The sequence below is a fragment of the Ammospiza caudacuta genome, chromosome 3, assembly GCF_027887145.1.
Source record: "Ammospiza caudacuta isolate bAmmCau1 chromosome 3, bAmmCau1.pri, whole genome shotgun sequence".
Taxonomy (NCBI): Eukaryota; Metazoa; Chordata; class Aves; order Passeriformes; family Passerellidae; genus Ammospiza; species Ammospiza caudacuta.
The window spans coordinates 54,174,406-54,190,026 of NC_080595.1; the positions used below are offsets into that span (position 1 = coordinate 54,174,406).

Sequence of the window (15,621 nt, forward strand, 5' to 3'; positions counted from 1 at the left end):
AGTTTTAAAGATTAAGTTGAGTGGAGGTAGAGGTTAGAGTAGAAGTAGAAAAGGGAAGAAGTAGAATAATGCTTATTTTTGATCAGTGTTGTCAGATGTGCTCTCCAACTTTTAACTCTGCTTCCTTGGTGAAGAAGAAAGTGAACTATAAAGAGATTGCCAAGCTTCGAAGCAGGGAAGAAAAAAGGAAAATAAGCAAGCAGGTAAATGTCTCAAAGACACAGCTTCAAAAGGAACTGACAATGCCAACACCATTAACTGGGGAGACTGCCTGCATAAATCCATCCATATTTGAATGTGTTAATTTTCCCAAAGCTTACAACTGAATCAAAGGCTATTTCATACTTCAAGACAAGAAAAAGGGTCTGAATGAAGCAGGGAAAGAAAACCAAAAATCAGCATGACTGTGCCAGTGAGGAGAGCACAGGCTGACCCCCACACAGACGTGCTGTAAGCTCATGATATGATTTCATCCACAAGAGCCTCCCACAGTAGTGCCTGCCTGAAACGCTGCTGCCTGCACCCTACAGTGATGCCAGCATGCCTGTTTACACAGCCACGCTGACAATCAGATCTGGCTTCACCACTCAAAACAAAAGCCACAAAACATGTTGGGGTTTTTTTGCATTTTTAAGCCAGATCCAGTCCCTGCTCTGGGTTACATGAGAGTTGTATGGCTGTGCCAGAACAACCGGAGTGCATGTGGGGCTGACACGGGGATGTGAATCCATCTCGTAAAAAACAGCTAAAGCCAGCTCTCCCTGCCAGGGACAGGCTTACCTGGGCTTAGAGGAATTTCTTAATGAGCAAGTAAAGCCTATCGTTGTAGGTCTTTTTGGAGACAAAGCTACATCTGATGCATCCCCGTATTGTGCATCCAACAGACATTTTCAGGGGGTGAATAAATAACACCTTGTTCCAAAGTTGCTGGCTCCCTGTCAGTGTCTGCTGTCACTGGACTGCAGAAGGGAGTCCCCTGCAGAGTGTAAGACACAAGCTGCCTGCTGAAGGGATCGCCTGTGCCTGGCACGCCCAGGCTGCAGCCCTGATTTTAGCTTACAAAAGGACAACCTGTGACATGGCATCCCAAGAGAGGCAACTGTCCAGGGCTTGTCACCCATGCTCCTGAACAGGCACGTGTGATAAAATGCACACAGCAAACCCCAAAGCCTTTGTGTTCTAGTGCATGTTACACTGACATTCAAACAGAGCTCTGAATCCAAGGGGAAAATGCAGCTGCTAAAATACCTGTATTACAAGCAGGGTTCTGAGTGCAGTTAAATGCCTCTTTCTTTTGCTACATATCAGTTTCACATCCCCTCTACTCAATTTACTTCAACTTTTAAAAAGATAAAATTCCTCACTCATTTGCATTACTTTTGCAATCTCTTAATGTTTTGTTTCATTCATACATTCACAACTGCTGAAATGATCTTTGATTTGAGAAGCTGAATTCTCATTTTCAAGGCAAACAGCATTCATAACCAAAGAAAATAAAATGCTCATCACTTTTATTAAAATAAAAATACCTTTCCACCTTCTCAAATGCTTGATTCCTGTTCCTCTGAGTTTTAACTCTGCAGAGTTATCACAGCACACTCCAACAAACCTTTTCCACTACTAGAGTGAGAAAACACTCATATGTGAACTCTTGCTTTGAAACAGAATGGAAAATCCTGGCAGGCTCCTGTGGAATGTAAAATAAGCCTTATGTGCAGTAAAACATGTGCAACAATGCAAAGGAGAAAAGTAGAAGAGTCATTGTTTTGGCTAATTCTTGCACAGATAAATTTTGGAGAATAAAATAACCATGTAGAAACTCATATACACTGAAAAAAAACAGTTTGAAAATGGGAGCAGGGCTCATTTTTTGCCCCCACTCTGTCCCAGCAAGCCTCACAATTACTTAGACAAGAAAAGGTATTTTATGCCTTTTATTAACAGAGATTCCCAGATCCATGTAGTCCCTATTCCATACATAATACCAGCGTCCATGTAATCCATATTCCACTTACTTTTATAAGTTACTAATTTGGAAAATTAATATATACAGACCTGAAAATTTAGTGAAAGAGCAACTCCAAGAGGTGTCTTATCCAAAGCTAGTACTAACACACAGAAGCTTTCAGATCCCTGAGAAATTAGGCTGCAAAGCTCTGATTTGTAGCTCTTCAGGTCTCTGGCACCATACCATGGTACACAGCTGAAAAAAATTCATCAAGATTTGGAAGCACACCCTAATGATGTTTATTTATGTGAAAACTGGTGCACGTAGTCAAACTCACACAAAATGTATTTATCAATTCGCCCCAGCTACCTTCCCCAGGCTTACATTTACTTCTGTTTAAGAGCTATTTTCTCCTTATTTGAATATTTCATTAAAATCCCCCAAAAGAAGATTATAAGTTTCTAAGGCTGCATTTTTTTCAGCTCTGACAACAGTGAGAGAACCTTTGGCTCCCTGGAATCACAGCAGCACAAAAATACATCAGGGGGTGCAAGAAACTTCTGCTGCTCACGAAATGTTCTCAGTGTACAGCACATTCCGTGTTCAGGGCAGTTACTGTGCTTTCCTAGAAAGAAGCATTTGATGTACATCTAACAAAACTAACTGATTGTAGCAGTTGGAAAACAAAAGGACTGTAACAATAAGGTTATTTTTCTCCTGCTTCTTAGACACCATGGACTGACAACATGGGCACCTCTAAGGAAGTCCTGCCTACTTGGTAAAAAGTGTTAGCACTAGAAAATTCCCTATTGTGAAGATGCAAACTCCAAAAGTTTGGTTGAGAGTTGTATAACAGATACACATTGATAAAGCCACTATTTCCAGCTTTAGAGATAAAACCACTCAGTTTTCTGTCTGCGTTAAGTTTTGGCTGAGTATGTGGCCTCTGTAAGTCCTTCTGGTGCTGTCTCTTGAAATGATGCAAATAAATTGCAAATTCAGCATTTCCATACACATGGGATTATATAAGGAATGCCAGGACAACCCAGATGTACTAAAAAAAAATTACTCATGTTCAAATATTTTGTAATTATTTTTTATCTACTGAAAATAACTTAAACTTGCATTTCTCACATATGTTGCAGAGTTCAAAGTCTTTGGGAAGAGGAACAGACTTCAAAGTATACCTTCAGAATACTTCTCTTTTAGGATGAAAAATATTTTTGTTTTTTATAATTTTTAGTTGTCAAACATATTTTGAAGAGAGAGGATGAGCTCAGACACGCATTACTGAGCCTGGTAGAGAGATTATTGGATAAAATTCCATGGGCTGTGCAGGTCTGACTAAACACTGCTCTGTAAAAGCTCGGTATGAAGCTACAGACTTGAGCAGAACAGAGAAACAGGCTACTCCAATTTTACACTCAGATCATAATTTAGAGCTTATGTTCATCCTAAAACTGGCCCTACCTCTTTACTTTAATGTTGGTGCCAGAACTGGTGTCTCTCACCTGTGTCACTCCCGTGGAAAACTCCCACTGCCTACACTAAGAGATTCCAACCCAAGCTACACACCCAATAAATGACCTTTTCTCAAAGTCATTTAAAGGCTTGAGAGAAAGTAAAACAAATGGGGATAAACAAATGGCAAGGTTGACAGACAGAAGGAATAAAAATAGAGAAAAGAAGACACAGCTTCACAGTAGAACTATGAGCATGATTAATTGGAAAGAAGCCTATGGATTTGTACTGTTTATTTTGAGCTACAAAATATAAATTAAATACTGCAACTTAAACAACCACTTCCTTACTCATCAGACTCAGATATGCATCAAGCCTTTATATATTAAAATGATAAATAATTCTGCATCTATCATTCAGCAAAAGCTCGTGCATGCTATATGACATGAAAGAAAAATGAAGCAACAAGTCAGGGAAAGACATTCAATGACTAAGCATCAGACCTGGCAAGGACAACAGTGAAGCAATCCCTGCACTGACAAGTAGAGTTAATACACAATACTGACAAGGTGGGCCAAACTTCTTGTGCCTCAGAAGGCAGCAAAGCCTGGAAGAACAAGCTAGTAGCAAATAATTGTAAAGCCTGACATGCCTTTTGCTTCCTGATGGACAGCAGTGGTGGCAAGAGCACTGCTGTGCAGGGAGCTGTGGTTGGCTGCCTCCCTCTCCCCTGGCCTGCCAGCTCCACAGCAGGGGCTGCAAGGAAACAGCACAGACAAAAGGGAATGGAAGGCAAAAGCACAGCAGACAGTGAACCAGAAAACATCTGGTTCATCTGGTTATCTGGCCAAAGCTCACTCTTTCTAAAACACTTGTCTCTCTAATATTACCAAAAGCTTTCTGGATATTCATCTTGATGGAAGTGGAGAGGGATTTTTTACAAGAGCATGCAGTGATAGGAGAAGGGGTAAATGGCTTTAAACTGAAAGTGGGCAGGTTTAGATTCCAGGCATTAGGAAGAAATTCTTTACTGTGAGGGTAGTGGGGGCACTGGCAGAGGTTGTCCAGTGAAGTTGTGGATGCCCCATCCCTGGAGGTGTTCAAGGCCAGGGTGGATGGGGCCCTGAGCAACCTGAGCTACTACAAGGTGTCCCTGTTCATGGCAAGGGGGTTGGATCTAGAACTTAAGGTCACTTCCAGCCCAATCCCTTCTATGAAGTGTGCAAAAACATTAAGTACCTGCACAGTGTAGTAAAGCAGTCAAAACTGCAAAAGTTTAGTCACCTGCTAATTATGAAATAGAAATACAGCGAGATGGACAGGTTTAATGCTTTTAAAGACATCAGATCCCCTGTGGAGAGGGCAAATTTCCAAGAGTCACATGATATCTGGTTTGAATTTTTACTCTCTTGCCATTTAGTATAATACATTGTGGTTAAGAATTTGCGTAAAAATTGGAGCAGGTTACAGAGGAGTAAACTATTTCTGAATTTATCAAATGACCACGAAAATGTTCCGTGTTATTTACATCTCTATCATAGTGAAACCTCAAAGTAGAGTGAGGGTGCTTTTAAAGAAGTTTGATGACAAAGCAGCACTTGTTAGATAAGCTTTGGAAAAATCTTGCTGTCAGGGCACTAACCTGCAGCTGAGAGCTCAAGGCAGGAACTCTCTAAACTCTGTGGTAGTTCCTTCCTCAGACACCAAAACTCACATTGGATCTCTGACAGATTTGCAGCAGTTGATAAAAGTCAGACAAGTAAAGTAGCTGCTATCTCCACCCCCACACCCTGGCCCAATGCAAAGGTTCCCAGACTGCACACGGAGCAGCTTGGGAACAAATAGTGTTTTCCTCCCAGGAACCAGGGTCTGTTTACCTTGGTACATGCCCAGGTAAAATGTGTAATTTCTACATAGGAGCAAGTGGCATTGCTTGCCAGTTGCTGCCTCTCCCTGAAACACAGTTTTCAACTCCCATATCATTTCCCATCACAGCATCCAGACAACCCCACTGGGAAATGGCTCCAACAGGCCCATGAATGAATGGGATATGAATGTACCCATCAAACCAGGTTCTGGCTGCACAGACTATGGGCAACTGCTCCTTGCTGCTGCATCCCACAACTTGGCATGAAGAAGTGTCCAACCAAAGGACCATCTTTGGACTCAAAGAATAACCTGCTAGAATTGTAACCTTAACTTTTAAAGGATATTCTACTATAGCTCTAATGTCCCATTGCTCTGCTTTCAACATGACAGCTCCTACTAAAATTGCTTCTGTTCCAGTTAATTCACACTTTGAATCTGATCGTACAGTATCAGTTAGTGTAACATTCACATAATGTTATGGATTAACACTGACGTTTTATTTCAGCTCTAAAGACACACAGTGAAAATTACCCTAGTAGGAAAAATGTGAAGGAAATATCTAACTAGACAAAAACTGTGAACACCACAGTTATACCCAAAACCCAGTTACAAATAAAACTCAATAGCCAAAACCAACTTCCAAATTATTCGTTACCATGAAAGCAACTTCCATTGTTCTTCCCAAGCCAACCTGTCTGTATGGACTATGAGCACCAAATTATGTCCATCTCAGTGAAGGTCTTCCAGAACTCTTACCACAAATTACACATCACACCAAAATTTATCATTTATCAAAATAATCACCACAATTTTCCCATGTTCATTACTTATATTCAACATTTATGCCAGACTGGCATTTACTCTGGTGGCATTTATTTTGGTGAATGGTGGCAAGACACATGATGACACACCTGACAAATAATAAGTTTGGTATGGGGAAGTGTGGATATTGGCAAGTTCTCAATCTTCAGTTTATTGTTTTCATCAAGACAACCCCAGCTCTAATTTGGGAGCATTTCATTTTGGGCAAAGAACTCATCTAGTAGAACAAGTCATACTTTGTTAGTTCTTGCCCAGGGAATAGGTGTGTTTCTCAAATTATACTCTCACAGACTAGAAAGAAAGAGGATAGGTTGGGAAAGAAAATCATTATTGGAGCTGGGCTTCAATTTAGTTGGAGGCAGTGGAAAAAAAAATACTGACAAGGTATTAGCACATTTGTATTTTTTCATACAGTGAAATATTGAATAAAAAATTCAGCAAATATAACTCAAAATATTTTTAATGCACCTTATTGTAACAAAATACCCTATTTCATTTCATGTTTCACCCTCAAACATTATGACCCTGTCTCCTGAACAGCCTTTGTATTTTGAACATGTATTTTCTATTTGGCAAACATCTACTCTACAAAGGCAAATTTTATATTAAACCTACCAGAATTTAATTCTCAAGTGTTACTGGAGATGCATTTTTTTAATAACCCTTAAAATTTGCAGATATTACAGTGTTTCACATTTTAAGGAAAATTGCTGCAATTGATGTGTCAGTTTTGAGTAAAATTAGTGCTTATGAGAAGGCTCCAGGTTAATAACTCTGGAGAAACTTGTCTGGTTTTGTTCCATTTAGATCTGTAAAAAGTCTGAATTTTTGTATTAGAAATGCAGATCCTGTCTAGCCTAGAAGATCAAGAGTCTGCGAAATGGTGACACTACAAGAGTAACAAAATCAAGTTCAGACAACAAAAAAGCCAATTTCATTTGGGCTTCCCACGAGTTTTTTAACCCTTTTGAAGAAATAAAACCACAGCAGTAATTTGCCAGTTAACAGAAAACAGAGCTTCATTCATTTTGGCCAGCAGGTCAGCGTGGTTGCTTCACATAAATCACAGAGAGGGTCAGGAGTATCCCTGCATGGCACACAGAAGGCACGAGGCCCTCAAGGGATGCTGCTTCTGAATTACCAACAGCCAAATTAGGAGGATCTGAAATAGATAAGTCTAGGTTTCAGCTCTGGCCTGTCCTATCCCAAACACAAACAGATGGAAAGAATACAATTGATAAAAACTCTAAATACAACTTTGTAGTTCAGTCTAACCTTGTAATATTTTTAGTTTACAGTGCTTTCCCTTTGCCTACTTTTTTTTGTGTTTGTTTTGAGGAAAGAAAAAAAAGTAAAATTTATTTAAATATTGAATGAAAATATCTATAAACAATTACCTGAACAACTTGACTGCAGTTTACTTTGGAGCTCTACAACCATATGAGCAGCATCTTTAAATGTAATTTCTCAGTGACTTCAGATCCTCTATCATCTGTAGCCTGGGAATTCAGCATCTCTAGGCAGTATACAAATTTATGATCTACAGTTTTAAAAAAATAATAAAACAGAAAAAAACCCCCTCTTACTATCAAATCTACTAACATCAAAAAAGGGCATTCTTTTCCTCAAAAGTGTTCAGACTTTAGCTGACACAGAGTAACTAGAGGCACATTTGTGCATTCATGCTTTTCCAAAAAAAATAACCACCTTTAACTTCTCCCAGTGTGCAGCATCAATTTTAAAACAATCAGGAAAAGCTTTATAAACTAGCAGTGAACAAAAGATGTTTCTGGTATCATGACGAAGCCAACACTGACACAGCGGAGTTAGCAGGGCATTGTGTTCCTCCTGAGCAGCTACTGCAGGCTTCAGCAAATGGAAAAACCAGCACCATGATCCAATCACAATGTATTCCTGAGTTTAGGATCAAAGTGCCAGGCTGACAGATTTCTGCCAGCTAAAAAACAGGTACATTTACTGTCAGGGGAAAAAAAAATTAGGTGGAGGACTAATGTGAAAACAGAGTAGTCTTCATTTTTGCCCTGGTTGCCTCCTTAGTGCTAAGGCTGCAGTCCTGCTCTTCACACCATTAACACTTGGAGACAAGGATGCAACCAGCACCCATGACTTAAAATATGGCAGAAAAAACCAGAATGGATTTACATATCACAGGACATAAATGAAAGCAAGTTAACATTGAAGCCTTCCCGTATACTAAACTCTTCACTGTAGTTTTCCAAAGCCTCATTCATCCCAGCAAGATTAAAAAACTGACACAAAGAAGCAAACATACAGGACAGAATGCAGCACACACAATTCTTTACTAGATAGTAATAAAATAGCAGTTTTTATAAAACCCAAGGGGAGGAGAGACACCAACACAGGATGATGGGCTTAAACAGAGCTCTGCTGAGTGGACACGTGCTGTGGCACAAGGCTGCTCACCAGCCAGTGGTGCCAAGGGAAAAGGAGCAAAAAATGGAAGATAATACCTGTGAACTATGACCCTCCAGTTTACAGTTTCCTAGAAGGATTAAGGAAACACATTTTTCATTGTTAGAAAGCAGTAGCCCAATTTCATCAGCTTAAACAAGTATTAAATTCACCTGGCCAGCAGTAAGAGAGTAAATTTAGCACTACTGACTGTGTAGCCATGAAGAAACTCTTGGTAACTCTTTAGTAACTGAAGTTTTATTAATTTAAAATTAATAAACTACGTCTTCCACATGTAAGCAAACAAAAAATTAAATGTGCTGTGGAAATTGCTTTATTTGTGCTTTTCCCTCCAATCCTTTACACATCTCCTGCTATTTACAGAGCACTTCTGTGTACCAGGCATTCACATATTTCAAGTTGACAAATAAAAGCAATGAATGCTGGAACTGCAGCAATAACACATCTCAGAGATGTGGACATTCCAGCACCAGTAGGGAATAACCTAGATTAGTGACATTCTGCAGGGAAGCCAGGCATCTCCCAGTACAAGGGGCAATGATTTGAAGGTCAGATCCCAGTGCTGACAGTCCCACCTCAACCAGCAGTGATTTGGCAAGCACAGACCATCTTGGCTGGGGACCACGACACCAATTCTGTGTTTATTGCAGCACAGCAGTGCTGGGGTGGCACAGCCATCAGCCTCACTTCATTCATCAGGGAGCTGCAATCACTGGCTGCATCCAGAGCCACAACACAGCATTTCCCCTCAGCATCTCATTTTTCTGACATTTTCCACCTCTGCTCCCAGTTACACTCCCTTTGTTCTAGCCCAACATGTGATGCCATACAGCCCATGTTAAATTTCCCTGATTTGGGAGAAGAAGACACCACACTCTTATTGTGCCCTCTCTGGCTGTGCCTCCCCATGCTGTTCTAACTGCTGCATCCCCCCTCACCTCACATTCCCTCACTCTCTGCCTCGGACACCAAGCTCAGGACCTGGCTGCCCAGTTCCTCACAGGCAGTACATCTTCCCTCACAGGCTTTTCCCAGGTTAAGGTGTCCAGAAATATCCAGGACTGCTGATTGTCTCTTGTTACCATGTCCGCCTTGCTGATATTTTATTTTTAAGAGAACTACATGAAAATCAGCATGACAATGAAGCAGGGCCAAGCCACTAATCAGAAACGGTTTGAAATTAATTTCCTTAGAAACATAAAATATAAACACTTGCACAGTAGGATGAGGAACAGAAGGTTTCCACCATCAAAATGAAAACTTTTTTCCTTTTTTAAAAGTATGATAGCATTGTAGCACCTCTAGATTTTTAGAAGCAAGTAATTTTTAAAAACATTCTTTGGTTTGTTGAGTTAAAAAATAAGAGAGCAAGCATATATAGCACAGAGAAGCAAAAAGAAAGAAATATTGGGATTTTCCACCTTAGAAATTATGCAGACACATACCTGAGATAAAACATGAAAACTCCTGCCACCTATTTATCTTAAAAACATTTAAAAGCATAAAAATATTTTGGAGAACTTTTTTTTAAAAATGTAATTCTGCAAAAGCTTCTGCATTTGATTGACCACACAAACAGTTCCCTTTAGGTGGTGCACGAAAACAAAATGTACATTATTGTGGAATTGTTCCCTAAGAACTGCATTAATTCCTAAAATACAAACAAGGATTCTAGAAACAAATCAGAAAAGTTCCTCTGAAGCACTCTTATTCAGTTGCAGTATTTGATATGGCACTAACTGAGCAGAAAAACCCTTAATAAATTAGAAGTGCAAAGAATGCAAACATAGTGCACAGACTTCTACACATCTTTTTCATCCATATCTGTGGCTTTTGGTGCAATCTTCTCCCAAAACTCAGCACTCAGTTTGTACCCATAATTTCATGTTTTCCTACATTTTTCCCTATTTCACCAAAACAGGCATTCCAAATACCCTTTTTTTGGTAGCTCCTCCTCAGTTTATGCTATGTAGCTTTGTGGTGCCTATAAAGTCAGATTTCATAGAACACCCTTTTACACTATCAGATGTGGTTATTATCCTACACATTTGTGTAGGATTTTCATGTTTTCAGAAATAACAGAAACCAAAAATCTTCCTTTGTTATCACACTATTATGCAAACAAGATTTTATTTTTTTCCCCATGCAGTTTGTCTCTTTTCTGTATTTATATATTTACATCCATGAGATTTTGCTGGTATCCAGAACTCTGGACAGTACTGTGACCTCACCCACATACAATTAGAGTCACAAACATGTGCTGGACCTGAATAAAATCAATATCTCTAAAAACAATGGCATAAGTAGAAGACTCATATTTACCATTCGGCTCGGAATATTCTGCGTCCATCATCGGGTGTCAGCAGGGACAAAGCGAAGCGTCTCAGAGCACCAGCAAATGGGCTGCTTCCACTGAATGGTTTGGATGCAGTTTGACAACCAAAACACTTTTTAAAACAGAAAACAAGCAGGCAACAGCAAGCTGAATAGCGGGTGGAAAGCTCTAGTAAGCACATTCTGTGGCGCAGGCAGCTGCAAATCACAACAGGCCATTCCCCCGGTTTGTCAGGGGATCCCTACGAGTTAACACAGCTTGCAAACAATAAATATTGTTCTGGCCACTCATAAAGGCCCATTAATTTTGTCCACGTTTATCAGAGATTGTATCTCAATTCATAAAACTCCGTGTATAAAAGAGCCTGTCCTCCAAAACAAATTACATCAGCTCCTCATTAGCAAATATCTTTAGAAACAAAACAGGAGTCAAAGTTTTCACAGTTTGAAAGGCACAAATAAAAACAGTAGTTTTAAATTGACTCTAAATGAAAGCATGGTAGAGTGAAACAGCTATATTCCCAGCAATTGTACCAGGCAAAACACCCATGCAGATGGTTTGCTCAATATCACTTTTTTGTGACAGAAGACTCAATCTTGCCCATTTGCATTAGAACGGCCAGACAAAATCTCTGTGTGCGATAATTTGCTGTAGCTGGAGAGAATTTGCAATGAGAGCTTGAAAGTTTTCATAGCAACCCCCAGTGTCCCTGTGTGCACGAGGGATTAGAAAGGAGATGGACACTTCCTTTGCTGGCCGCTCAAAACCAGTGACACAGGGCACAGTCCCAATGCCACACACCTTGAGCTTTCTCTAGGCTGAGCTCCAAACTTCCTGACCTTCAGTGTCTTTTAGCTATTCATCATCTTTCTCTTGCCTAAACACCCTGCCTTCTCTTCCCCCTCTTTTCCAGCTCTCCATTTGAAACCCCAATGCGGGTCATTCCAATTCTGACAATCAATAGTTTTTTGGGGGATTTGAGCTGTATCCGTTTGGCTCTAATTTCTCTCTCCATATTTTTTTATAAGTCATCTGAATGAAGAGCAGTTCTTACACACTAAAGATTTATCCAGACGAGTTTCACCATACACAGATACAATTTTTTAACACAAACAACTATAACTGATTGACAAAAATAATTTTATACCTCAATGCTTTTATGCAATAAAGCTCAAAAAGAAGTTAAATAGAAAGCTCTCAATGTAAGAAATTGTTTCTGACATGCATATAACTTGATCTGGAAGCATATAACTTAATACATTTCATGAATACAAATGCCTGCCCAGCAAAATCAGTAGATTGCAGCAAGGTCAGTAGATAGGTTCCAGCTAGGACTCGAGTTTCATTAGTACCTGAAATTCTTGAAAGGCTATAGAATGAAAAATATAAACAACAAAGCCAGTAGAGATATTTTCTAGAACTCTTCTGGCTCCTTCCTGCAAGGGTGTGTGATAATGCACAGGTAGGTCCAAACCACAGCTACCACAGTGCTCTCACTCAATTCCTCAAGAGTCTAAAGAAAGCAGATTCCATTAGGAAACAAGAGTACTTCAGCTAACTGCAAGGCTTATTACCATGCAAAGCTTTTCCAGAATAAATGGAAAACCTCCATTGTGTGCCAAACTCTCATCCAAACTAGCATAACTCACAAACTACAAATGTGGAGTCATAATATACACAGAGAATATTTCATGTCAGGTATGCTTAGCTAAGAAGGAAGCCCTTTAACAGCTGCATAAAAAGGCAAAATGAAAGGAATATTTTTGAGAATTACCCATAAAGATAATAAAATATGCAAGTCTGTAGAATAAGATTTCTGTTCTCCAGCACAATGTGCAATGAGAGGGAAATAATTAAACATCAGATAACATGATATCCCTGGAAAAACACTGGGGGAAAACCTACTTGCCTAACTTCAGAAACACAGAAACAGAAAGTAGCAAAAAAATTGAAGCTCTGTATTTTGGCTAGTTTATTTCACCACTTAAATTTTACCCTTTAATACCATAAAGATGGCAACTGTTATTTAAAGAGCAGGAAAATATAGCACAAAGACAGGCCCTTGCAGATTCAATAAAGATACAAATTGAATTAATTATTATTGCTCAAGGTCACTAATATCTTACACACACAGAGTAGATTTTGTAGGATACACAGTTACAGCAAAAAGCCCTTCATCAGTCTTTTATGACCATCAAAGTTAGCACTATCACTTTTATTGTCTCAAAACAAGCCAAGTTGGAGGAAAACCTTGCTACTACAGTTTCAGAGAGCCCTTCACCACATTATCAGCTAGATAAATGTAGTGTGGTGGCTCTGAATTCCCTTATGACTAAGAATAGGGCATGAATCAATTGCTCACCCTCTATCTTGTCCCAAGCAGGAGGAAAAGGTGAGCCAATTGTCATGTTTACTGCATTTAATAAAACACACAATGTTCCCAAGACGATGGTGGTGCCTGACCTGGGAGGCCAGCAGGTATGCTGATGGGGACGCTGGGTTTTTCTGCTGCAGAGTGAGGTCTTCCCAAAAAGTAGGAGCATTTCCAGAAGCCCCTGAAAGGAGCAGCATCTTAAAATATTTTTCCATATTTCTGTGGCCTCTGAGGTTTTGCAGTCTCTTGACAGGATTGGTTTCTCTTTCCTCTAACTCCAGGTAAGGCACAGAGGGAGTGATACAGGACAGAAAATAGAGCTGCTTGCTGCCAGCCACAGCTGCCCCGCTTCAGGGACCAAAGGGAAGAGTTACCATAAGAGCACGAAACACAAAAGGCTGAGAAGCAATGGCAAGAGTCTGAATCACTGGTGGCTGAGCTCATTAAAAGAAAAGAAAAATTAAGGGGAAAATAGAGGGAAAGGTGCCTAGTCATATTAACAGCATTTGGAATTGTTTAACTAAATCTGGGTCTAATATGTGTGTTCATTAGAAGGGGCTTGCAGCAAGTGAACACAAATCTCCACCTTAGAAGTACTCCCAAAAATTAAGTGACCATCCAGATTTCAGCCAGAATAAAAATTGCTTCATCTTGTTGATAAATCATGTAACATGTAAGCATCTTTCCTTTTTTGAATAACAGGCATCACTTATAAACCTTAATGCATTTCATCTGTAACATTGCTTCCTGTTCCTGATAGGGAAAGGAAAATTCATGAGGCAAATATTTAGCTCCAGGCAACAGGCCAGTATAGCAACAGAAAGTTTTACACTTGTGCCAAGATTTCTTGGTTCCCTTTTAAAATGAAAATCGTGACAATTATCTTGATGCTCTCTGATGAATCAAATCTGTCTATATGAAAAAAAGACTTTTTTTGTTTCCAACACACTATTTTACAAGCTTATTCACTTTCTTTAAAAAAAAGCAGCTTATGTACCAACTTAAAAGCTAATGTGCTTGCATGAAAACATTCGTAACCAGTCAAGTCACAGAGATTTTCAGTCAGTAAACCTGAAATGTGAATTGAAAGAGATACAGGATTTCTCCAAGGGGATGAATTTAGAAACACTTTTCAAAAAAAATACAGTTTCTGTCAGCTTTGTTCAATATTTTCCAATCCACACTATAAATCTGACTGATTTGTACCATCAATCCTTGGTAATGTCAGCATTTCAAAAACTGCTGAGCCACAAATTAAAACTTCAATTAAACTTGGAAAAAACACCTCGTGCCATGCTCATGCTGCTTACTACCACAACTCTAAATTTAAGGTTATTATTCTGATTCTTTGTCTCATACACACTGGATTTATTTTGAGGTCTTCCCAACACTACTCTTGGGTTGTTTCCCCACCAAACATGGAAAGATCCACTGATCTGCAGGTAGGAGTATGAACTCTCATTTTTAATCCGTTTTAACTGGGTTTTCCCACTGAGCAGCAATTTAAGGCAGGCTAAGGTCATTCCAGTTTGCAAAAAGTTCTGGCTCATTTCCAGTAGGTTTTCTAAAGCCTAAGTTAGTCTGTTATTTTTCAATTTGCTAAGATTCAGGAATATAATCTGTTTCTAATGTGCATTTGTTTCCATTGCCTTTGCAGCTCTTGCCCCAGAAATCTCCTCCTGGCTCTCATGAACATGGTTCTTGACCAGCAGCTAATTGCTCCCACGGGTAAAGCTGAATCCAAGAGTGCTACAGGTACAAAAGTTCACAGCAGAGAACAGCATTTGGGCAAGAACTTGCCATTTCCTGGAGTTCTGCCTCTCCCTCCTTCTCCCCTGCCTGGCAGAGCTGCAATTTCACTTTCTGCTTCCAAGAGAAGGAGCACACAAGCATATTTACAATGAGCAAGCTCTTGTTAAACCCAACATCATGTGCAGGGTCCGAAGCTCATCATGCACAGAATCCAATTCTTTTGCCAGTCAATTTTCCCCACTGTGAATTACCAAAATTCATTACTGTCAGGATGGGAGCAAAAACTAAGGTGAATAAATAAATAGAGACCACTTGACAATAACCAGGGAAGCCCTTGCTGTCACCCAGCAGCTCCTCAGCAGTCAACCTGCCCCACTGCTGTAGGCACAACAGATCTCCTCCAACACTCTCTGCTTGCACTGTTGCTGTACAGACACATTGTTTTCTGCACAGGCTGAAAGACCCTCAAACCAGATACTCTGCAGCTCCTCAGCTGGTGCTTGTAATTCTTTTCAGTCCATCCCCCAAGACAGAGAACAGCACCCTGAAGAAGTATTTCAAGGCCATTTCAAAAGGAATCATACATTATGCAAAGCTCCTTTCACA

The 15,621-nt window shown here is 39.8% G+C and overlaps 1 protein-coding gene across 1 annotated transcript in view; it reads right to left on the reverse strand.

The window, feature by feature from the left end:
• Positions 1-15,621, reverse strand: part of NHSL1 (NHS like 1) — a 173,458-nt gene that overhangs the window by 130,270 nt on the left and 27,567 nt on the right. The window lies entirely within an intron of this gene.